The sequence below is a fragment of the Budorcas taxicolor genome, chromosome 11 (genome assembly GCF_023091745.1).
Source record: "Budorcas taxicolor isolate Tak-1 chromosome 11, Takin1.1, whole genome shotgun sequence".
NCBI lineage: Eukaryota > Metazoa > Chordata > Mammalia > Artiodactyla > Bovidae > Budorcas > Budorcas taxicolor.
Genome location: NC_068920.1, coordinates 73,710,716 through 73,736,251, shown reverse-complemented (window position 1 = coordinate 73,736,251; position 25,536 = coordinate 73,710,716). Strand labels below are relative to the sequence as shown.

The 25,536-nt window shown below is 43.6% G+C and overlaps 1 protein-coding gene across 1 annotated transcript in view; it reads right to left on the bottom strand.

The window, feature by feature from the left end:
- The window catches only part of TGFA (transforming growth factor alpha), a 108,342-nt gene that overhangs the window by 28,584 nt on the left and 54,222 nt on the right, over positions 1–25,536 (bottom strand). The gene's annotated exons all lie outside the window — the stretch shown is intronic.

Below are 25,536 nucleotides of genomic sequence, written 5' to 3'. Positions count from 1 at the left end.
ATGCCCTCAGAACTTTTGACAGATGCCTTTTTCTTTTACCGTCTGCTGATGCGGTCTGGGTAGATGAAGGACACTCCTCATTGTAAAGTGAGGAAACAGAGGTATCCAGAGATAAATTTGAGGCAAAGCTCAACAGCTTTAAAAATACAGATGTGATTTTCGTGGCTGGGGCTTTGTCCCATGACAAATACATTACTTGTCCTTTTCAACCTGGGTGTATATTGATGGTTTTTGGTTGCCCTTAGGTAAGAGTCCTTTAATCAAGATTATATTCCAGAAGGAAAACCATGAGCTGTTGAGACAGTTGGTGGGATGATGGGCAATCATTTTTTAAAAGTAATTTTTCAAATTTTATAAAGTGAACATTTAGAGTTTGAAACCAATACAGTATTGTAAAGTAAAATTTAAAAATATTAAATAAATAAATAATAAAATGAACACTTAAAAAAATAATAAAAAAAATAAACTGCACAACATTAAAAAGGCAAAGTTTAAACAATTTTTATATAGAAGACCAACCTTTAGAAATTTAGATTTGAATCTGCATAGCACAAATCATGTTACTGCCTTGTGTTTTATCATTATAAAGGGAAAGGAGGAGGGAGACACAAAATAAATGTTTAGAGAAGACAGATGATGCTCAGATGGAAGACGTTTGATAAAAGTTGACCTCGGGCTTGGCCTCTTAGGCACGTAAACTTCACATGCTTCCACTGTCTACTCCACTTCCAACTCCTACACGCATGTCTTTTTTTTTTTTTTTTTAATTGAAAGAGGACGGTAAGGAAACCATTCTGTGAAGGAGGCAGGGAATGAGAAGGAAAAAATCTGTGGCAGAAACTCCCATGAGTTCCTCCAAACCTGTTACTTTCCTTCCTAGACACACAGACTACACTTCTCAGACTCCCTTGACGGTAAGTGTGACCATGTTATGGCCAATGGATGTGAGCAGAGGTTATATGCGCTACTTTGGTCCATAGAAGCAGGGACATCTCCCTTTTTCTTTTTCCAGCTGCTGGCCAGATGTCCTTCCAGGGGCACAGCGCCTGGGTCTTTGGATAACTGCAAGGGAAGAAGTCTGAAGGGCCAGGAACACCTGCACAGACTTTGAAATAAGCAGGAAGTAAACAGCCTGGAGAATCCCAAGGACAGAGGAGCCTGGTGGGCTGCCGTCTATGGGGTCGCACAGATTCGGTCACGACTGAAGCGACTTAGCAGCAGCAGCAAACAGCATTCAGGGCTTGTCTGTTGCAGCAGGGAGTGTAACTCAAGTGCTAAGCCTGAAGTATGGACAGTGTTTGGGGGTTAGTTAGTGCATTTCTGAAGAGGGAAAAATCCTCTTAATAAATCACTTCCTTTTCTCCTTTTTTCCCATAGTCCTTTCTGGGAACCTCATCCAAATACCAACATATCTTACACTTAGAATCTCAAGTCCACCTGACTCTTATTGGAAGCCTCCAGTTTGAACCCTTTGCTCCTCACCTTAAGGTATGTTCTGTCCCCTCTCCAACCTACAAGGGTCAGATCAATGCTCACACCCCTTTGCAGGGTTGGTAATAGTCTTTCGGGGGCCAGGAAGGACCTGTCCTTGCAGAATGTTTATGAGACCAGCATTTGTAACTGAGCAAAGGCTACTTCTTCAAGCGGAAGTCTGAGAACACGACAAAATATAAAGCACTGCTGCCACAATTTACAACAGGCAAGGTCCAGCTGTTTTGACTGAAATGACACAAATGATATGTGTCATTACTAGGCTATCAAATCTCTCTGGACAAAAAATCACCAAGGCAGGACAGCACCGTGTCTACCACATCTTCAGTCCTCCTGATACAGAAGGTGGTGCCCTACAATTTCTCCAAATTGCTACATCTTGTATCTCACTAGTCATAAAATCTTATATCACCAGAAAAAAATACATGACCATCTACATCAAAGGATCTCGATAATATCAATATTACTGGGGCTTTCCACGCAGCCTTTAGTTTTACTGGTAGTGTGTTATTAGAAAACAACTTTTATAACAGTGCCAGAAAGAGCTTTATAATTTGTTATTTAAAAAGTAACACATGTTCATTGTAGAAATTTTAGAACACCTAAAAGTGCTAAGAAAATTAATTGCCATTGCTGAGAAATAACCACTACTTTCTAAAATATTTTACAAATGGTTATTTTCTAGTAGTTTTCTTTTTTCTGTTGTTGCTGTCCTTTTCAGAGAAGGCAATGGCACCCCACTGCAGTACTCTCGCCTGGTAAATCCCACGGATGGAGGAGCCTGGTAGGCTGCAGTCCATGGGGTCTCTATGAGTCGGACACGACTGAGCGAGTTCACTTTCACGCATTGGAGAAGGAAATGGCAACCCACTCCGGTATTCTTGCCTGGAGAATCCCAGGGACAGGGGAGGCTGGTGGGCTGCCATCTATGGGGTCGCAGAGTCGGACATGACTGAAGCGACTTAGCAGCAGCAGCAGCAGCAGCAGCTATCCTTTTGCATCAAGAACTATGTTTCTTTGACTTTTCTCTTTTAACGATCTAGTATATACATATTCTCTTTTAATCTATTGATGGTCATCTTTAAATTTAAAATATTTATTTTCCCTAATTATCCAAATTAAGAATGAAACTAGACATTCTTTTAGATAAGAAATGTAGTATACTTTTACTTCCCCCTTTGTCTTGTCCCCAGTTACTACAGTTTGATTTCATGTCCCTTTTAATTATTTCCATATGTAAATTTACGAATTAATTTTGACATCTGTAGTAGGGTAACTAAATCAACAACCATTGCTTGGACACACACCATCACTGCTTTTTCTACACCACATCGTCCTCGTTTGGGGGCTTTTAATCCTGATACACATGCTATCTAGCCGTAGAGGATATTTGAACATTTTTTCAGGAAGAGCCTGTGAGGGTATGTCTACATCATGAAATATTATGTGTCAGAGAACTTCTTTCTGTTTACTCACCCATGTTTATGGCTTTGTATGTGAATGACACTTGGGTCACAATCTGTAGACCCTGTGAGGCCACCTACCACTGACTTGTGGCTTGTAGTTGACGAGGGGCCTCGAAGCTGGCTTCACTGTAGTATTCTTTCTAAGACACCTGTTTTTTGTTTTCACCTGGATGCTTATGAGATTTTTCCCTTTGTAACGAAAACTTGTCAAGTTACATTGAACATTAATGCTCTCATTCTTAAGGACACATCTTTTTCGGCTTGAGTGAGTGAAAGTTGCTCAGTTGTGTCCAACTCTTTGCGACCCCATGGACTACACAGTCCACGCAATTCTCCAGGCCAGAACACTGGAGTGGGTAGACTTTTCCTTCTCCAGGGGATCTTCCCAAACCAGGGATCGAACCCAGGTCTCCCGCATTGCAGGCGGATTCTTTACCAGCTGAGCCACAAGAAAAGCCCAAGAATACTGGAGTGGGTAGCCTATCTCTTCTCCAGTGGCTCTTTCCAACCCAGGAATCAAACCAGGGTCTCCTGCATTGCAAGCGGATTCTTTACCAACTGAGCTATCAGGGGAAAAGTTCTCTTTAATTAGTTCATCCATGACTGTGTCAACCTTAGTTTGCTCTTTTCTTTCTTCATTTGGAAATATTATTATCTGTATATTGGATCACTTAGTTCTGTTTTTCACATTTCTCTCCTCAGTAATTTTATCTTTGTGTCCCTGAGCTCCTAGTGCTATTTCTCAGGTCATTAAAAAAAAAAAATCCGGTGATTTGATTTACAGTCATATCCAACCTGTTGCTCATTGGTCCATTGTGGATTCAAACTGGGTTGCCATGTTTTTTCATCTCCTTGCAGTTGTGTGTGTGTTTACTAATAGCTCCCTGCTGTGGTTTTATACATGCAATGTCAGCTGCCGTCTCAAAGACACAAATTAGAGGTAATTCAACATCTTCTCCATGATAAAGAATCTCCTGCAGGTTTGATCCCTGGGTCGAGAAGATCCCCTGGAAAAGGGCATGGCAACCCACTCCAGTATTCCTGCCTGGAGAATCCCATGGACAGAGGATCCTGGCAGGCTACAGTCCACAGGGTCACAGAGAGTCAGACACGACTAAAGTGACTTAGCGTAGCCCTAGCATAGAGACACTTACTGAAATCCCTCAAGAATATTCTTCTCATATAATAAATCTTTTCATGTGGCCAGTAAAGTCTTGCATCATCATCTTTACAGACAAAGACCTACCTTGTAGAGTATGATGGAGAGTTAAGATACTTTCCATCAGAGACTGCGTGGCCCTGTTCAACACTTTGGGCCCAGATAAAGATAGGGAAGGCCAAGTTTAAGTACCGGTATTAAATATCTGAGGAATCTGTTCAGTAGGAGGCAGAGCAAGTGCAGCAGAGGGTTTTCTCTTTGCACCAGAAGTTTTTCTTCTCTTGGTTGCTAGGCACCCATGCCATGGCAAGAATAAGAGCTGACCAAGCTCATCACTCAGAGAGGCCCTGACTAGTGTCCTTTCTTGAGGTTTAGAGAGGATCCAGACAGACGGACCTCCCCTCATCCCACTGCCACATGGCCAGCTCTCACCCACATACCCGGGTCTTCCAAGGTGTTGACTCTTCTCCTGTTAATCCCCTCACCTCCTGGAGGCGGGGGATGCTGCTCTGGGGCAGGAGGGATTCCATCTGTACATTCACTGGCAGAAATTTTTCAGAGCTTCTAGGACTGCTGAAAGTTTAGAAATAATTTCATGTTCCATTGATCACTCATTTCAATGAGCGTCCAAGGGCAGATAGAGGAAGAAAGAATGAAAGTGGTATGCTCAAGTCTCCCTTCCTGTAGGAAATGACATTTCCTACATTATGTGCGCACAGGGTGACCAGCGTAACACTGCCTCACCACCCCCATCAACTACTTAAGTTTTTCCAGGAAGCTATTTTTACCATGAGTGCATTCTCAGTTCTCCCCATGGAATCCCCAGTCAAGTGTCAGCGAGTACTTCCACAGGCTCAGACTGGATTGGTTTCCCCCTGGTAGATATCTGAACCAGCCAGTACCCCCAGAACTGTATCTTCACCCCTCTCTCCAAGGTCTGCTGGGATTCCCAAAGAGAAAAACTCAGTCCTGCCTCTTCCAAGATCTAAAGCCTTTGTCTCATAAAAAGTTGAGAATTCCTGGTTTAAACCCCACAGTTCAGTTCATTCGCTCAGCTGTGTCTGACTCTTTGCAACCCCATGGACTGCAGCACGCCAGGCTTCCCTGTCCATCACCAACTCCCGGAGCTTGCTCAAACTCATGCCCATTAGGCTGGTGATGCCATCCAACCATCTCATCCTCTGTCTTCCCCTTCTCCTCCTGCCTTCAATCTTTCCCAGCATCAGGGTCTTTTCCAATGAGTCAGTTCTTCACATCAGGTGGCCAAAGTATTGGAGCTTCAGCTTCAGCATCAGTCCTTCCAATGAATATTCAGGACTCATTTCCTTTAGGATTGACTGGCTTGATCTCCTTGCAGTCCAAGGGACTCTCAAGAGTCTTCTCAACACCACAGACTAAGTGTAAACCAACCACATCAGAACTCTGTTCTTAAAAGGAGACATGTTAGGGGATTCTAGAAACACCAAGGTCATTTTACCTGTTAATAGTTTTTCTAAGCCACGCTGGTTGAGAAACAAAGATCTTATATTTTGATGAAACAGTTCTTTTCCACCAAAAGCAAAATAATAGAAATAAGGCTGTGTAAAGGGTCCCATGTTCCCAGATTCTCCCCTAACCCAGAAATGAAATACTACAGAGATGGAGGTGCTCATATCTAAATTTATGGCTAGCCCAGAGCCCATCCCTCCATATGGCGTCCCTGAGGGGGGCACCCAGCTGTGCTTGACTCTTCTTATACACAGGTGCTCACTACCCTCTAAGGCAACTCCTTCACTTGGGTCAGTTTATGCAACGAGGTTCTGCCTCAAACCAAGTTGACTTATGCCTCCCTGAAAACTCTCTGATTATCAGTTTGACTCTGTCCTTGGAAGCCACACAAAATATCTCCCCCTTCCAGAAAACAGTCCTTTCATGTATTTGCAGTCAGCTACCAAATGTCTGAGACTCTGGTGATAAGTCCCAGCAAAGCTGGCATTCAAGATGGGTCCCAGTGATCCCCAGCTCCTGGTATCCATGGCCTTGTGAATTTGCCTTCCATACTATGTCAGGGGTGACCAATAGAATATGGATGGTATGTGACTTCAGAGGCTAGGTCACAAAAGGCACCGTAACTTCTGCCTTGCTTTCTCTCTGATCATTTATCCTGGGGGAAGCTAGCTGCCAGGTCATCAGGACACTCAATGGAGAGGTCCACGTGGCAAGAAACTGAAGTCTTCACCCAAGAGTTATGTGAAGGAGCCATTATTCAGCCCCCAGTCAAGCCGCCAGATGACAGTTCAGCCCCAGTTGACATCTTGAAAGCATCCTCTGTAAGAGACTCTGAGCCAAAACCTCTCAGCTAAGCTGCTTCATAATTCCTGAGTCTCGGAATCTGTATGGGATAAATGTTTACTGATTAAGCTGCTAAACTTTGGGGTAATTTGTTACACAGCAATACACAACTAATCACTCCAATTCCTATAAATGTTCTTTATGTGGGAAAGTCTGTAAACTTTTTACCTCAGGACAGATCCTGACTTTTCTAGTGCCCTTCTTAAAACAGTCCTGCATGATAACAACAAAAACAACTATTACAAAAACCACTTTACCAAATGCTTTAGGTTTCCATTCATCATCTGAGTTAATTCTTACAAAAGCCCTGGGACATAGTTCTGTGACTCTAACCATTTAAACTCAGCAGAGGCCACAGGCCTAGAAAAGGTCAGTTTTCATTCCAATCCCAAAGAAAGGCAATGCCAAAGAATGCTCACACTACTGCACTATTGTACTCATTTCACGTGCTAGCAAGGTAATGTTCAAAATCCTGAAGTTAGGCTTCAACAATACATGAAATGAGAACTTCCAGAAGTACAAACTGGATTTAGAAAAGATAGAGGATCCAGAGATCAAATTTCCAACAGCCGTTGGATTGTAGAGAAACCAAGGGAATTCCAGAAAAACATCCTCATTGACTACACTAAAGCCTCTGACTGTGTGGATCACAACAAACTGCAAAATTTTTCAAGAGATGAGAACACCCAGACCACCTTACCCTGCCTCCTGTGAAACTTGTATGCAGGTCAAGAAGCAACAATTAGAACTGGACATGGAACAATGGACTGGTTTAAAATTGGCAAAGGAGTACATCAAGGCTGTATACTGTCACCTGCTTATTTAACTTATATGCAGAGTACATCATGCGAGATGCTGGGCTGGATGAATTGTAATATGGAATCCAGATTTCCAGAAAAAATATCAATAACCTCAGATATGCAGATGATACCACCCTAAAGGCAGAAACCAAAGAGGAACTAAGGAGCCTTTTGATGAAAGTGAAAGAGAAAAGTGAAAAAGCTGGCTTAAAACTCAACATTCAGAAAACTAAGATCATGGCATCCAGTCCAACCACTTTATGACAAACAGATGGGGGGAATATGGAAACAGTGGCAGATTTTATTTTCTTGGGCTCCAAAATCACTGTGAATGGTAACTGCAGTCATGAAATGAAAAGATGCTTGCTCTTTGGAAGAAAAGCTATGACAAACCTAGACAGCGTATTAAAAAGCTGATAATCGCTTTGGCAACAAATGTTCGTATAGTGAAAGCTACGGTTTGACTATAGCCATGTATGGATGTGAGAGTTGGACCATAAAGAAGGCTGAGCACCAAAAAATTGATGCTTTTGAACTGTGGTGTTGGAGAAGATTCTTGAGAGTCCCTTGGACAGCGAGCGAGGAGATCAAACCAGTCAGTCCTAAAGGAAATCAACCCTGAATATTCACAGGAAGGACTGATGCTAAAGTTCCAATATTATGGCCCCCTGAAGCAGAGTGGACTCATTGGAAAAGACTCTGATGCTGGAAAAGACTGAGGGTAAGAGGAGAAGGGGGTGACAGAAAATGAGATGGTTGGATAGTATCACTGAATCAGTAGATATGAGTCTGAGCAAAATCCAGGAGACAGTGGAAGACAGGGAAGCCTGGTGTGCTGCAGTCCATGGGGTCACAAAGAGCTGGACATGACTTAGTGACTAAGCAACAACAGGAAGTACTTCTTGAAAGTCTACTACTTAAAAATTCCCACCAGGGATGGAATGATTTTTCTACAAGTCTCCTTAGTATACTGAGATGTAATTCATTTGTAACCCTGAACATAAATTCATTCACAGCACTCGGTGGTCTTTTACTAGGATCCTCTCTAGACTATTTCTTATTTGCGAAGTTTGTTTTATCTTCTCTAGTTTGAAGAGCTCGCTCCTTGACAGAAAAGAGGAAAACAAAATTATAGTCCGTAGTAGTTTTTTCTTGGTTCTGTACTAACCTCATTCCATCTGCCCCAGGAATGGATCTATTCCTTCCATTTTTACCTGTCTGCTCCCAAATAGAGCTTTAAAATCCCTTTTTTCATGTGGCCAACAGCCATGTGGGCAGGCCTCTATTCCTCACGTCTTTCGGTTTTCCTGACATTCTTGTAGTCACCGGCCAGCACCCGGGGTGACACCTGCCACCCAGGAGGCACCAATGTGCCTCACAAAGCGCCCTTCAGTACCCTCTTTGTCATATCTCTTGGGATGCGTCTTTCTTTTAATCTTCTCTGCACAACTTATTACAGAGCTCACCCTCGGCAGATACACTCGGGTCTTCTTTAAATGTTTATTCCTTGTCTTTCTCATGCACCCTCTGACTATGAACTCAGAATTATCACAAGCCTTCCAACCTCCCCAGGCCACATTCCCTTTTAGAATCCTAGTCATTGGATCACTTTTGGTTTTTCTCTGAATTTTTGGAGACTGCTTTTCTGAGGCTGAACTATACCTAATGTTTCCTTCTTCCCTGTTGGAAACTTTGAATTGACACAGAGACACGCTAGCCTGTTATGCTTTCTGGTCAAGGCTGCATTCAAAGAAGTAGGTGTTTCTGTCTTCTCCAGCTTCTGAGTAATCCAACAGGTATGCAAAGAATCTTTCGGGTGTTCCATTTGTGCCATACTGAGATTTCCAGAAAATGCACCAATCTGACATTTGCTGTCAAGCCACATTCTATTCCTATGACTACTTGGTAATCAGGATCCATGCAGTATTAATTATTTGGATAAACCATCTATCTGTAGAATTGATCCATGATATTACTCTTGATATTCCTTTAAAAAAAAACACACACACACATGAATCAAACATCCATGCCTCTGTTAAGCTTATGGTCAACAATTTAGGGCTGACTGACAAATATTTCTCCACTTTCAAGCAGCACCCAGACTTTCTTTTCCATGATGGGTTTATACAGGTTTATGGAAACAGCCAGGCACCTACCCTCCCTTATGGAATTTGCATCTTGAGAAGACGCAGAGATAATGCAGGTAGAGTTCATGTAACACAACTGCAGTGTGTTGAACACAGTTCTGTCCTGAGATGCCTGGCTTCCTGGAGGCATCTATTTCCGAGTATGATTCTCTAGCCTTCTTGCTGTTTTGTGGGCTTAACAGCCTTCCAACAAGGTTGCATTTGTTTATGGTAGCCAGAACTGATTGCTGCAACCAAAAAACCCTAGTTGATATACTCCAGGACAAGGCATATTCTCCAATGACTTATTCCAATGATGTTTTTTCCACCCAGTCTCTAATGCCCAAAGCATCTTGGAATCACCCATTCAATTCACTGGACTCATCCATCTATCTGTGTTTCAGAAACATTTCCCTAATGAGCCCAGATGACATAAACTGGATTAAAATGTGAAGTTTAATTTATTCATTGCCCCCAAAGCAAACTCCAAGACTATAGTTACCCAAGATTTTAGGTATTATTTATATAGTGCTGTGTTCTGCATTATTCCTGTCCTTTGTTAAGCTTTCCCTTTCTAAACTGATAAATATAAATAACTTCATGGTCTCCTTTAATGTGTTGAGAAATTTAAAAATAAATACAATATTATAACTGAGAACTGAGAATCAACTCAAAGGGGCTTAGTTAGTTAGCTCAGTCACTCAGTCATGTCTGACTCTTTGCGACCCCATGAATTGCAGCACTCCAGGCCTCCCTGTCCATCACCAACTCCCGGAGTTCACTCAGACTCGCGTCCATCGAGTCCGTGATGCCATCCAGCCATCTCATCCTCTGTTGTCCCCTTCTCCTCCTGCCCCCAATCCCTCCCAGCATCAGAGTCTTTTCCAATGAGTCAACTCTTCGCATGAGGTGGCCAAAGTACTGGAGTTTCAGCTTTAGCATCAGTCCTTCCAAAGAAATCCCAGGGTTGATCTCCTTCAGAATGGATTGGTTGGATCTCCTTGCAGTCCAAGGGACTCAAGAGTCTTCTCCAACACCACAGTTCAAAAGCATCAATTCTTTGGCGCTCAGCCTTCTTCACAGTCCAACTCTCACATCCATACATGACCATAGGAAAAACCATAGCATTGACTATATGGACCTTAGTCGGCAAAGTAATGTCTCTGCTTTTGAATATACTATCTAGGTTGGTCATAACTTTTCTTCCAAGGAGTAAAGAAGCTTAGTGCAGCTTAATTTTCAAACTATACCTGCCACCCTCTCCATAGCATCTGGCTTTATATTTTTATTTGAATCTTCATCTTTCTTACCCCAAAATTTCTGTTTAAGGACATACTGATTAGCTGGGGGCGTCTTTTCCCAAACACTTGCTTATATCCCTGTTTATACATGCTACAGTCCATCTCTTGACAAATCTTTATAGGCTATGGTCATATATGGTCATATAGATGGCTGGATGGCATCACTGACTTAATGGACGTGAGTTTGAGTGAACTCCAGGAGTTGGTGATGGACAGGGAGGCCTGGCGTGCTGCGACTGATGGGGTCGCAAAGAGTCTGACACGACTGAGCAACTGAACTGAACTGAACTGAACTGAATGGTCATATATAAAGTCTATACAGGCAATGATCTCATTTTGGTGGTTGTGTTGGCCCTTCTCTATCGTGTCTCAGATGGATGGTCAAGAAAGACCAGAGACCTACCAACTGGCTACACGAGAATCAATACTGCACTGTTCAACAGGAAGTAACATTCCACATCTGTACCGCCTTTCCTGGAATTGAGACTCTCAGGGTCTTCTACTCTTCCAGGTGTCGAGGTGATGGTTGGTATTCGAAAGACAAAAGCTCACATAAGTCTCCATCAACCTGTCCTGAATATATTTTTCCTCAGCTTCCAAGTCAAGAAGGCATTGCTTTCTACTGCCCACTGGAGTGCAGGTGTCCTGCATGCAGCCACTTGTGAGACCCTCTCTGTGAATGGGGAAGGTCTATGTTTCCTCTGGGCAACGCAGCAGAAATGCCTTCTGTAGGCCTAGATGGTGAAACCATGAACATTCTGATCTATTCCACAGTGGCCCTTATGGGAAGCAGGGCCTGGGAAACAAGGGCAGGACATTTTACCTCCCCTGATCCTGGTTTGGGCAGCTCTAGGGAGTACTCCTCCCAATGCACTATAAGCCACTTACATGGTCTCTCAAAGACAGCTGAGCAAAGCCCACCCAGATTCTTACAACTGTACCTCCTGCCCTTCTTTTTTCCCTTGCTGTGATAACTTTTGAAACTTCCAAAAGCAACATATGTTCAAGGCAGAAAACTTGAGAGAATATAAAAAGCACAAAGAAAGGAAAAAAACTAAGTCACCTGTAAGCCCATCACTCATAAATAACCACCACTAGCCCATCACTCAGGGATAACCCGTATCAGCACTTTGGAGGATATCCTTTGTCTTCATTCTGTCCCCAACAGGAATAAAACAATGCTGTCATGAACATTTTTCCAACCCAGTAATATTTTATTTCAATCTTTAAACTTTTTATTTTGTATTGGGGAATAGCCAATTAACAATGTTGTGGTAGTTTCAGCTGAACAGTGAAGGGACTCAGCCATACATATATCCATGATCCACTATCCCTGAAACCCTCCGCCCATCTAGGCTGGCACATAATATTGGGTAGAGTTTCATGTGCTATTCAATTGGTTCTTGTTGGTTATCCATTTTGAACATAGCAGTCCAACCCAGTAATATTATTGTACAGGGCAATCTTTAATGGCTGAATTCTTTGACACATTTTCTTTAACTAGTCTCCGCTTGTTGGACATTCTGATAGCTTCCTAGTAACTCAGTCTTGTAAATAATACAGAACTGAATATTCTTCTACATAGATCTTTGTTTATGCACACTTATGATTATTTTCCTGGGAGCAAAATTAGCATGACAAAGGAGTTCTCATTTCTAAGACTTGAGACATACTGTCAAGCTGCATTCCAGGACATTTGTAATAACTTAGGCTCCTTAAGAAGGTGATGAATATTTCTAATCCTTCCCAACACTGAATATTATTTTCCCTTTCCCTCTTTGTCAATTTCATGGAGGCATACTGGAATGTCTTATAAAAATTTGCATTTTCTTGATTACTTAGGATGCTGAATGTTTTTCTCATATGATTAGTAGCATTTGTATTTCAACTTTGGTGAATAAGCTGCTTTTATCTTTCACCCATTTTGTGCTGATATGTTCTTTCCTGTTTATTTGTAAAAGTTACTTAAAATAATAGGAATAATAACTCACTATCCTGTTATATACACAGATTGCCAATAATCTGTGTTTTGTGTCTTCATCTTGTTAATACAGAAATAACCTCAGTACTGTGATTAGATGCCTTCCCTTTCTTAAGATTATAAAAATATTTACCTAAATTTCTTTCTACTGTTTCATTGTCTACATTTAATTCTAAACAATCTATCATTTATTTTATAGGGTGTACTTTATCATTTTCCAAACAATTTTCCCAATGCCATTTATTGAATAGTTCACAATTTCCCTATTGATCTGAAATGTTATCTTTATCATAACTATACTTATTTTTTGGTCTTTCTGTTTAGTTCCACTGAGATTCCATTTTTATATCAGTACCAAATCACTTTACTTATTTTAACGGTGTAATATGGTTTAATAAGTGACAGTACAAATTTACCACTCTCTCTTGCCCCCATGACTCATTTTTAAAAAACAGATATTTTCATCTGTTTATTTATTCCAGTTGAACTTTAGAATCATTGACAAGTTCTCTTCCTAAAATATCCAAATCTTTTAGAGACTGGCATTAGAAATTAGAGATAACTGGCCCATTTAAATATGAAAATTTTCTGGTCACAAACACGCTGTGATTTTCCATTTATTCAAATCTCCTTCGTGCATCCTGCAATCAAGTTCCAAGGAACTTTGCACTCAACAACCATCGCTGTTGTGTAATGCCCTTGGCTTGGTGTGAACAATTCCTGATACGATCTGCAAAAGCCTGCAGCCTCACTGGCCTGCAGCAGCACTGTGCACAAGAGGCTGGAAGGATGCAACAAGGCTGGAAGGATGGCAACACAAAACACTGAGTTGGCAGCCTGGGTCCCAGTGGTGACGAGGACACTCACTCGACTTTGGCCAAGTCACTCCCTTCCCTGTGTGCGTGCTCACTTCAGTTGTGTCCAACTCTGTGCAGCCCTATGGACTGTGGCCTGTCAGGCTCCTCTGTCCATGGCAAGAATACTGGAGTGGGCTGCCATGCCCTCCTCCAGGGGATCTTTCTGACCTAGGATTGAAACCGCATCTCTTGCATCTCCTGCATTGGCAGGCAAGTTCTTTACCTCTAGCACCACTTGGGAGGCCCACGGGTCTCAGTTTATTACTCTGTAAAATTGATTTCCAAGGTTCCTTTCATATTAAAATTCTGATTCTATCAAAAGTGAGATGGTGGATGAGGGAGCCCTTTGAGGAGCATGGACTCTCACAGAAATGTCTATTATTAATGGCAAGCTTAGGTGCTGAAGGAGTAACAAATAAAGAATGATTATCTTAAAATGCAGCTAGTTTAATCTGAGAAAGCTTGTTGGAGAAAAGTGAGCTTAAACACAGCACCTCCATAAGGGCACAGCAAATATGTGCAACCAGTCCCCCAGTGTGCGGCAGATGTGCAAAAGTGCAGAGGCAAGAGGTCAGGGAAGCAGGCGGGAAAGGCAGAGTTGACTTGATCTGATGTGACCATCACCTCATGGCAAATAGATGGGGAAACAGTGTCAGACTTTATTTTTTTGGGCTCCAAAATCACTGTGGATGGTGACTGCAGCCATGAAATTAAAAGACACTTGCTCCTTGGAAGGAAAGTTATGACCAACCTAGATAGCATATTAAAAAGCAGAGACATTACTTTGCCAACAAAGGTCCATCTAGTCAAGGCTATGGTTTTTCCAGTAGTCACATATGGATGTGAGAGTTGGACTATAAAGAAAGCTGAGCGCGGAAGAATTGATGCTTTTGAACTGTGGTGTTGGAGAAGACTCTTGAGAGTCCCTTGGACTGCAAGGAGATCCAACCAGGCCATCCTAAAGGAGATCAGTCCTGGGTGTTCATTGGAAGGACTGATGTTGAAGCTGAAAACTCAAATACTTTGGCCACCTCATGCAAAGAGTTGACTCATTGGAAAAGACCCTGATGCTGGGAGGGATTGGAGGCAGGAAGAGAAGGGGATGACACAGGATGAGATGGTTGGATGGCATCACCGACACAATGGACATAGGTTTGGGAGGACTCCGGGAGTTGCTGATGGACAGGGAGGCCTGGCGTGCTGCAGTTCATGGGGTCGCAAAGAGCTGGACACGACTGAGCGACTGAACTGAACCGAACTGATGTGACCAGAGAGTGGGAACCACAGCGGACTGAGTTTTCATACGTTTGTTCCTTTTAGCTCAGTCTTGAGCAGCTGTTCTACAGAACTCACTCACTCTACAGACAAGGCCTAGTCCAGAAATTCCAGTCCATTCCTAAGATTTCCTTGGTCCAAAGATGGCCAAAACATCCAGGTCAATTAATTTAGGGGTCTTGGTCTTGAATCAGACCTTTCTAGGCACTGAGAGGGCACGGGGAACACAGAACAAGATGACCTTTTGTAGGAGACAGGATAGGGCCTGGAGACCACTGGTGGGGTCCCCAGCACGGAGGCCAGGGCAGGAGCTGCCCCTCTAGCCCACAGCCGGGCCCCAGAGTGAGGCGCAGAGAGGCCATCCCGCAGAGCTCGGCTGGGGCCCCGCAGCACGCTGCTTCACACTGCCTGCCTCCCCGGGCAGGTGAGCGTCTTCTCCTACCAGCTGCTGGGGAGGTGGGCGTTGGAATGCTGCTCCGAGGCACCCCGGCCTCATTCAACCTGGCGTTTCACACACCCATCCCTTAGCCTCATTCTCAGCCTATTTCATTCCTCTTCCCACACAGTGTTTACCAAGATCTCTCCTCCCCACAGACGAAGCACGAGACCAGGGTTCCCGGGGCTGCATGTTCCCACAGCCAGGCGGGCCGCCAGAGTGCAGACACAGGTCGCCACCCTGTTGACAGAGGCCCTCGGCCACCCACTCAGGGGAGATGGACCCCAATCTCCACCTTGGAGTGACTCATGTTCTCACGGACGAACCGTCAAGCGAGGTCTGAGAAAGAAGGGCTTTTCCTTTGGGGTTTGCGAATAATAATTTAAAAATCTCAGAGGAAAAGGAAGATGAATTCTAGTAGCTTTGCTGTTTGTCTACATGGCAGGGGACAGCAGTCGGCCCAGTGAGAACCTGGGCAGCATGTTGTCATGACTGTGTCTGCCACCCGGCATCTAGCTGTGGGGTCTCTTCTATGGTCTGGGACCTCACTGTTCAGTGCGGTCCGCAGAGCCGCAGCACTGGCACTGCCCAGGAGCTTGTTAGAATGCAGAGTGTCGGTCCCACCTGCAGCTGCTGAAACAGAACCTGCATTTTAACCAGACTCCCAGCCCCCTTACATCCCCCACGGAGGGAGGGTTGTATACACACTGCAGTTTGCTAAGTGCTACTCTGGACCAGCACTTCTCAATCTTGGCCACACACTGGAATCACCTTGCAAAAGTACCTATGCCTGGGTCCACCCCCAGAGATGACCATTTAATTGTTCTTGGGTGCTGCTGGGACCATGGGATTTTTTTAAGACTCTCCTAGTGGTTCTAATATGCAGCAAAGGTTTAGAACCACTGGTCTCATATATATAAATTAATTAAAAGAAAAAAAATTAAGTAATTCCTTTTGGAATTCCTAGACTATAAACAGAACCATAGAAATCTTTGCAAACAACTAACTAAAATTCACTGAAAAGAAATTGGACATATAGCCACTGATGTGATGTGCCCTGCTATATGGTGCCAATCAGTGATGTCCTTAAGCAGAGAAAAATAAAAACAAAGTTGAATCCTACTCTTTGCCTCTCTCTCATCTCCTAATAAAATCAAACCTTCTTCATATAACAATTTTCAAACCATGGGAAGTGGGACTATTTTTGTGCTCCAGTCTTATTAAAACAATTTTACTTCTGTGTCACAAATTTTGGGTCTGATAACGCGCTCTGCACTTCGGTCCCATAAGCACAGTGGAAGCTCTTGTGTTCACTTGCAGAATACAGAGTTTCCTTTTACTCACATACTCCTTTAATGTAGTTGGACATCAATCTTTCTAGCCTAGAAAGGAGGTTTTATTTCATTGCCAGGGAACAGAACTTCCAAAAAACACAAATGTCTTTCAGCATCATGTTGGGTAAATAATCAAGGGGGGATGAATTGGTCTCTCTCTGACTTCCTGCCTTATTTTGCTTTAAACTCATAGGTGAGCTATGAAAAGACATCTGCCCTTGCGTTCCAGCCACCTAGGCAGGACATCAGCCTCAAAGCCAAGTCTCGGCTTACAGGGCTTCCTGCACTTCACACATTTACCTGGCCCGGGAGCCAACACAACATGGCACAGACATATCTGTGTACCAGTGAGTGCCTTTCCCTTCAATTCAAGCCATTCATAAAAGTGACTCAGGAAAATAAAAAGTGACTCCTGGCTCGGGTTTCTCCAATCATGTCAGGTTTGACATATGACATGACCATACTCAGTGGGAACCGACTGGAAAAAATGGCCAGTATTCAGTATGTCAAGCCCAGGGGCAACACAGAGTTCACCACCTACCCACCCACCTTTAATTTAACCCCTAAAGAAGGTACTGTTAGCTCCCACACCCTATCAGAAACCCAGCATGTTCTCTGAGAGCTGGGCTGAGGACAAGGGCCGGAGCTGCTGGATGGTGCTTCTCCTGGCTGTTCAGCCCCAGGTGTGCAGCGTGAGCCCTGGTGCTGCAGTGGGGACCCCAGGACACACCCATGTTGAGGCAGGGAACAATGAGGTGTCGGCAGGCTGGTCAGGAGCAGTGGCTTACGGTGTGTGGGGGAGCCAACAACCTTCCAGACCAACAGCTTTCCAGCGTGGCACAGTCCAGAAGTCACGCCACCATGCAGAGGAACCCTGCTCTACTCCAGAGGGCCCACTTGCACTTCTGTGAGTCTCCCTGGCCTGTGGAATAACCTATAAGACAGCTGGTTTTTAAAGACATTCATTTCCTTCATCATCTTGAGAATTCATAAGGGACATGTGTATACTCTGAGATGTCTCCCTTTCACCAGGCCCCAGCCAGCCAGGCCTCCTTCCTGGAGACAGTGGCCTAATAGCGTTTTATGCACAGGACTGTTCCTTCCCAGAAGGGCTCTACTCTGACAAGTGAAAGGCTTTCTTTGCTCCCCTCTTGTCCCCTGAGTTGGACCATAAAGAAGGCTGAGTGCTGAAGAATTGATGCTTTTGAACTGTGGTGTTGGAGAAGACTCTTGAGAGTCCCTTGGACTGCAAGAAGATCAAACCAGTCAATCCTAAAGCAAATCAATCCTGAATATTCATTGGAAGGACTGATGCTGAAGCTGAAGCTCTAATACTTTGGCCACCTGATGCAAAGAACTGACTCACTGGAAAAGACCCTGATGCTGGGAAAGATTGAGGGCAGAGGAGAAGGGGGTGACAGAAGATGAGATGGTTGCATGGCATCACCAACTCAATGAACATGAATCTGAGCAAACTCCGTGAGATAGTGGAAGACAGGGAAGCCTGTTGTGCTGCAGTCCATGGGATCACAAAGAGTTGGACATGACTGAGTGAATGAACAACAACAATGTCCCCTGAGAAAAGGCTCATATTTAGCCTCCTTGCCATGTGGAAGATACCACGACTCTGTCTGTATCCTACCCTTAGGGACTCCTGGGGCACCAATCCACATTACTTGGACTAAGAGCTTACACAGCCCAGGAAATGAGTTGCACAAAGGTATATCTCCCGTATCCTGGAGGTGACACTTTCAATTCTACAATTAAAAAAAAAAAAAATTAACTGAGCTATTGATCCGTGCAGAAAACTTACTAAAGAAGAGAAAAACCTGGCCTACTTTCAAGGATCTTATGCTCGGGTGAAGGTTACCACCCTCACTCCCAGTGCTGATACAAAGGAAACAAAAACAAAGCTGTCTAGAGGGCTGAGAGGAAAGGAGGAAAGCCTACAGAAAAAACCTGGGCCTCAACTCAGTAAGGGATAGAAGAAAGGCAAGATGAGCGCCAGAGGTTCTCTCTTACTGATGGAGCCTTCCACAGCCACCTTGGGCCTTGACAGGTACTCAAATGTGGCACTTCCGTCTCCACACCTGGCCAAGGCAGGGCTAAGGGGAGAGGACTCTAGAGCAGGAGTTAATGAGCTCCATCTTGCATTGTGGTCAGTTGAGCGTGGCTCTGGCATCTTCTTAGCTGAACTGTACATCTGCTGAGGTCAGGCGCGAATAAGGTGAGTGGGTGCATGTGTAAGCCATCATCCCTACTTCTCACTCCCCACCAGACAAGCAGGTATTTTTCCCCATTTAATAGACAAGGAAACAGACCCAAGAGGTTAAGTGACTCGCCCAAGGTTGCTCTGCAGGTTGGCACCAGAGCCATGACTGGTTAATCAAGCCCTGAATTTTTTCTTCCTTTCTCACTATGCAAGGCTGTTTGTTCACCTTGGTGTTCACTGATATCCCTTTTGATTCTCGAACTGACTCTGTGTAAAGTAGGGGTTTTCCATATCCCCATGTTTAACTTCAAAACCTCAGCTCCATTTCACAATGTTTCCACACGCTGGGATAACAAGTTATAACGATGACCCCCTGGCATCCCTCTCAATCACCAATTGTGCTTCCAATGTGCTCTGAAAAACAAGGGTGTCTTTCATGTGATTCCCTGATAAACACTTTACTTTTGGTGTGAATATGCCCAATGGCAATCAGATGAATTCATTCCCATTTTAAAATGTAGCGCTGATTTCTTATAGGCACAAACTGCAACTTGAAAACTACATGTATATATTTATCTTTAACACAGTCAAACTCAAATATTAATAGCGATTGATTGTGGTTCTTGTGCTTATATGCAGAGGAAATAATGTATGTGATAAAACCCCAAAATACCCATGTGGTGGTGGTGGTGGTGTTAGTCACTCAGTCATGTCCGACTCTTTGTGACCCCATGGACTGTAGCCTGTCAAGCTCCTCTGTCCTTGGAATTCTCCAGGCAAGAATAGTGAAGTAGGTAGCCTTTCCCTTCTCCAGGGGATCTTCCTGACCCAGGGATGGAACCCAGGTCTCCCGCATTGCAGGCAGATTCTTTACCACCTGAGCCACCAGGGAAGCCCCACAGGCCCATGTACCACATTATTAAACATGCATACACTCTGTGGTATCAAGTGACAACTCTCACAGCTAAAGTTTTGAACTGTTTTCTTCAGCAACATTTACTGTGCACCTTCTGGGAGCCAGAATGCAAACCCACTCTCCCTCCTGGGCAGGTCCCATGGTTCTGCTGGACAAGTAACTATGGACACTTGGGCTGCTCTATGGAGCCTTGATGTGACATTATAATCTCAAACTTCTCATTCTGTATGTGCAAAACTTTGCAGCAATTTGGAATAGGGGGTCTGAGTAGGAGAGATATAGAAAATCCTTCTAGAAAGATCTCAGATCATCATAGGAGAGTGCATCAGGCCTGCATGCCCAATCTTTGACATTTTGCAATCCGATTGTTGTAGTTCTAATGGCCTCTGACCCACTTGACTCCTCAGTACTCACTGTGATATTCCAAGATCTGCATTTGAGGACGTACCACACACCCAGGCACACACCCCAAAAAGCACAATGCTAACAATAGTGTAACCAGCTTCCAAAACAAATCAACTGAAGTCTACTCACTAGCCTCGCCCAACTTATCCGTGTCAACACTTTGTTACCTAATGACGGTAAACAAATGCTGAAGGAGGACCAGAACTTTAGAGCAAGAAGTGAACCTTAAGGATGAAGAACCAGAGACCTAGAGAGGTGACTTCCCAAGTTCATGACCAGAATCTGTATCTCTGAACTCACCCATAGCATAACTAATGTATAACGTAGTATAGCTAAGTATAACTATGCTCAAGTAATAGTTTGATATTTCCTCCTTTTCTAAATGTATTTTTTTCTATTGCTGCTATGCCAAATTACCACAAAACCACATGGCTCTTAAAACAATACAAATTTATCATTTTATTGTTTTGCGGGTCAGAAGTCTGCAATTAGTCCTACGGAGCTACGATCCAGGTGTCACTAGTTCCTTCTAAAGACTCTAAGGAGATCCGTTTCCTTGCCTTTCCCAGCTTCGAGAGTCAGCCAGAACCAGTCTTTGACTGGAGACAGCATCACTTCAATGTCTGCTTCCTTCATCTCCTCTCCTGCACTAACCTGGGGCCCATACCTTCCTCTTGTAGCGGCTCTTTTGATGACACTGGGTTTACCCAGGTAATCCAAGATAATCTCCCCATTTCAAGGCCCTTAATTTAGTTAATCTGCAAAGCCCCTTTTTCCATGCAAGGTCGAATGTGCACAAGTTCTGAGGTTCAGGATGTGGACATCCTTGGGGGACCATTATTCAGCCTACCACACCTGACAAAAGGTTCTATCTTCCCAGTAATCTACTGTCTGCAGAAAAATATCTGCAAGTCTGATGGCCCTTTTAAAATGTAAAAATGGGTAGAGCAGGAGGAAAGGGAAACCTATACTTTTTGTTTTTACAATCATAATCTGAGAGCCAACACAGTTAGAAATTCAATCAAATGACTATGTCCACATGTACTGAACTAATGTAAGCAAGTGTTCAACAGTTCAAAACCATAAATGAGAAATTTGGACCCTAATTCATAGTAACCTGAAAGATACAAGCCTGAAAAACTTCCATCGAAACAGAAAAATAAAACTCTAAACACAGGCCATCAAATATATCACTGCCATTACCTGTACGCTTTGTTGGCCCCTCAGATGGTGACCTAAGCACTAACTGTTCCGTATGGTCCAGCAATACAGACCCAGGCTCTGCCCATCCATTTCAAACAACCTGAAACCTTCCCCCAGCACCTCTTACCATCTTGACATTTGGAGTTCTCCTGATAAATACCTTGCTGCAGTGAACGTCATCATAGCTAGGTCACACAAATCAACTCATGCTTATTTCCTTAGGATAAATTTTTAGAGTGGTATTTCTGGATCAATGGGTAAGCAGGCCATTTAAAATTTTATGATAAGTATTTCCAAACTATTCTTGTACAAGTGAGAGAACTTACACACCCAGCAGTACAAGTCTCCAACCTTATCTGCTTTGTACACAATACTTATTTTTATCTTAGCTAATTTGATCCATGAAAATGCTATCTTGAGTTAATCTGCATTTCTTTGATTACTAGCAAGGCTGGATATCTTTTCTATGTTTATTGGCCATAGGTACTGATTATTTTGAGACTTCTCTATTCAAATAATTTGCTTGTGTTCTTAATGGTATATTAAAATTTCTGTTAATTTTGTAAGAGTGCTTTATGTATTAAAGACATGAATTCTTTTTAGGATTCAAATATTGGTAAATATCTATAACTTTTCTTTATAATGTCCTTTCTATGATATTCAGAAAATTACAATTTTTATATATCTATTTTACTTTATGGTTTCAGTCCTCAATATTCTGATTAGTTTTCCTTATATATAAATTATATATTCACCTTTATTAATATTTTTTAGATAAACTCTGTTTCCGTTTAAAAATATTCCAATCAGCTAGAACTTACTTTAGAATATCATTAAGTTTTCATATCCAACATTGTTTTTCGATCTTTAGCCTAAGATCCCAGAATCATTTGTGACATCATCCTCTCTTTCCTTAGGGCTATGAAATGCCACTTTGCATCACATCCACCTGTTATGTGTAATTGGCTCTCTTCTGGAGCTTTCCAGGCTGGCTCATGAATGTATCTATTCTTGTGCCAGGATCATAACATTTTAATTAGTGCAGCTTTATATTAATTGTTAACATTTGATGGTACAAATCCCTCCACCTTTTAAGTCAACATTTTCTCATGCTTTATTCTTAAAGCTAAACTTTACAATCATTTACTCAAATTCCCCATTCCCCATTCTGAGCCCGTGTAAAGACTAACTAGGGCCTGCCCCTGGTGGCCCAGAGGACAGGAATCTGCCGATGCAGGGGACACAGGTTCGATCCCTGCTCCAGGAAACAGCCACATGCCTTTAGGCAACTGAGCCCATGTGCCACAGCTACTGAGCATACGCTCTCTAGAGCCCTTGCTCTGCAGCCAGAGAAGCCACAGCAACGAGAAGCCCACGCACCATGACTGGAGCAGCTCCTGCCTGCCGCAACTAGAGAAAGCCCAGGAGCAGCAACGAAAACCCAGCACAGCCGAAAAGAAAACAGTGGCTAACTGGGACTGCTTGGGTTTATAAAGTAATAATGAGCAGAACTTACCGTTCATATCATTGTGCTTTGCTATGGAGACACGGTTCTCTTTAGTCAAATCAATTACCTCCAAATGGAAGATTCGCAGTATTCTTCAGATTCTGAGCACACCTTTTAGCGTTTATTCCTACAGTCTATAGTTTACGTTTTGTAACTTCCTCAGTACACTTTAAATTGGATATTAGGAAACCACTGATTATTTCCTTGCAGAGCTGTGTGCTATGCTCAGTCACTTTAGTCATGTCCGATTATTTGCTACCCTGTGGACTGTAGCCCTCCAGGCTCCTCTGTCCATGGGATTCTTCAGAAAGAATATTGGAGTGGGTTCCCAGGCCCTCCTCAGGTGGATCTTCCTAATCCAGGAATCAAACCCGAGTCTCCCGCGTCTCCTGTATTGCAAGCAGATTTTTGACCACTGAGCCACCAGGAAAACCTCTGATTATTTTCTTATTTCTAAAAACTAGCCTTTAAGATGTGCGTTACGTCTCAAAAGAGACTCACCCATAATCCTCAGGCTCAGGCAAATGTCTGTAACTCCCTCCAAAATATGCTTCTGCTGCAACATTTCCTGGTTGCCACCAGGTTCTTTTGCACGAAATGATGGGAAATGATCTATTTCAAGGACCATGGACAAGAAGTTTTGAGCCACAGGAATAAACAAAATACTTCCTATTCATAAACCCATGAAGGAAGAGAATAAGGCAAAAAATTGAACCATAACGTCAGCAGGCAGGCAAACTGAGATCAAATCTCAGCTCTTTGTTACTAATTCTGACCTTGAGCAAGTCCCAAAAACACTCTGGAGACTCTGAGCCTGAGGTTCCCCGTGCATCAATAATGAGTGTTGTAAAGGTTCAGTGGTGATGTAAAGGGCAGACTCATTCATTTCTTCATTCGCTCACTCATATAAATATCAAGCGCCTTTTATGTGCCAAGAATCAACCTGCCAATGCAGGAGACGCAAGAGATGTGGGTTCCAACCCTGGGTTGGGAAGATTCCCTGGAGAAGGGTATGGCTACCCACTCCACTGTTCTTGCCTGAAAAATCCCATGGACACAGGAGCCTGGCAGGCCACAGTCCATGGGGTCGCAAAAGAGTCAGACACAGCTTGGCGACTAAACAACAACGAATGTGCCAAGCATCGTGTTGGGCACGGGGAACCATTACTGAACTAGCCAGACAAGATCCCTGCCCTCAGGGAACTTAGGGAGACTGGGGGAGGCAGGCAAAGGATAAGTAAATAAAAACATGAAATCATCACAGGCAGCGGTGAGTGCTATGAAGGAAAGGAACAGAGGTGTGATGGAGAGCTGCCATTGGAGGTCACCGTCCAGGGAAGAGCGCGTGGAGAAGGGGAAGAAGATTTGAGACCCAAAGGACAGAGATAATAGTTATGGGAAAGCTGTGGAAAGAGCACGGCAGGCAAAAGGAAGAGCAAGCGCCAAAGCCTAGCAATGAAGAAGGGGCCGACACATCTAAGAAAATGAAAGGAGGCCAGAGACGTGAAGCACAGGGGCTAAGGAGGAAAGGGGGATGATCTGCAGCTGGAGAGGGAGGTGCGGGACTGCCCCCCCCCCGGATTTGTGCAGCAGGGCCTCGCAGGGCAGGAGTGATCTGGGTCTACTGCTGCTGCTACTGCGGCTCCTGTTCTTGCAACTGATGGTGACACGAGAGATGCTGCATTGGGTTGCAGTTCAAACCAAAGCTCAAATAGTTATTCAACTATCTTCATTTGCAAGAAAGCTTACCAAGGAGATCTGACTGAAGGAGGCTCATCTTCATAGAATCTCTGATGTCTATAGGAGACCTAGCACCATGCACAAATCAAGGAAAAATACCAACTGCACCTACCACATGGGAGACGCTGGAAATAAGAAGCTGCACGCACGGTCCCTGCCAACAAGGAGATGAAGGCAAGAAGGGAGCTCTTTCCCTTTGGGCATGTCTCACTCCAGCCCGGCTGACCTCAGAAAGAACTGAGGTGAAGAGAATATTCTGGCGGATAAGCAGGACAGAAGTGGGCTCCAACTTTTGGGAAGGTTGGGGTGGCCTATAATCTGATGCCTAACATAAAACCTCCATTGCCAAGTTCCTCAGCTGTATTTGCTGGACCAGTAAGAATCATTTCAAAGGATCTGCTCACAGCTGTCTAGACTGATGGATGCTTTCAATCCTTCTACAAACCCAACAATTCATAGAAAAGCACAGGTCTATATTTTCATACGTAGCATGGCATTTATTTCCCGCAAGGTACTCCAAAGAATTGATGCTTTCAAACTGTGGTGCTGGAGAAGACTCTTGAGAATCCCTTGGACAGCAAGGAGATCAAACCAGTCAATTATAAAAGAAATCAATCCTGAATATTCATTGGAAGGACTGATGCTGAAGCTGAAGCTCCAGTACTTTGGCCACCTGATGCAAAGCATGGACTCACTGGAAAAGAGCCTGATGCTGGGAAAGATTGAGGGCAGAAGGAGAAGAGGGCAAGAGAGGATGAGATGGCTGGATGGCATCACCAATTCAATGGACATGAACTTGGGCAAACTCCAGGAGATGGTGAGGGACAAGGAAGGCTGGTGGGCTGCAGTCCATGAGGTTGCAAAGAGTCGGACACGACTTGGCGACTGAACAACAACCAAAGGTACTCTTGGCATTGTTCTGCTTTGGAAGTTGTTAGACATGAGAGGAAAAATAATTAAAAACAGCTTATTCCAGCCTAAACACTCAACTCTGTC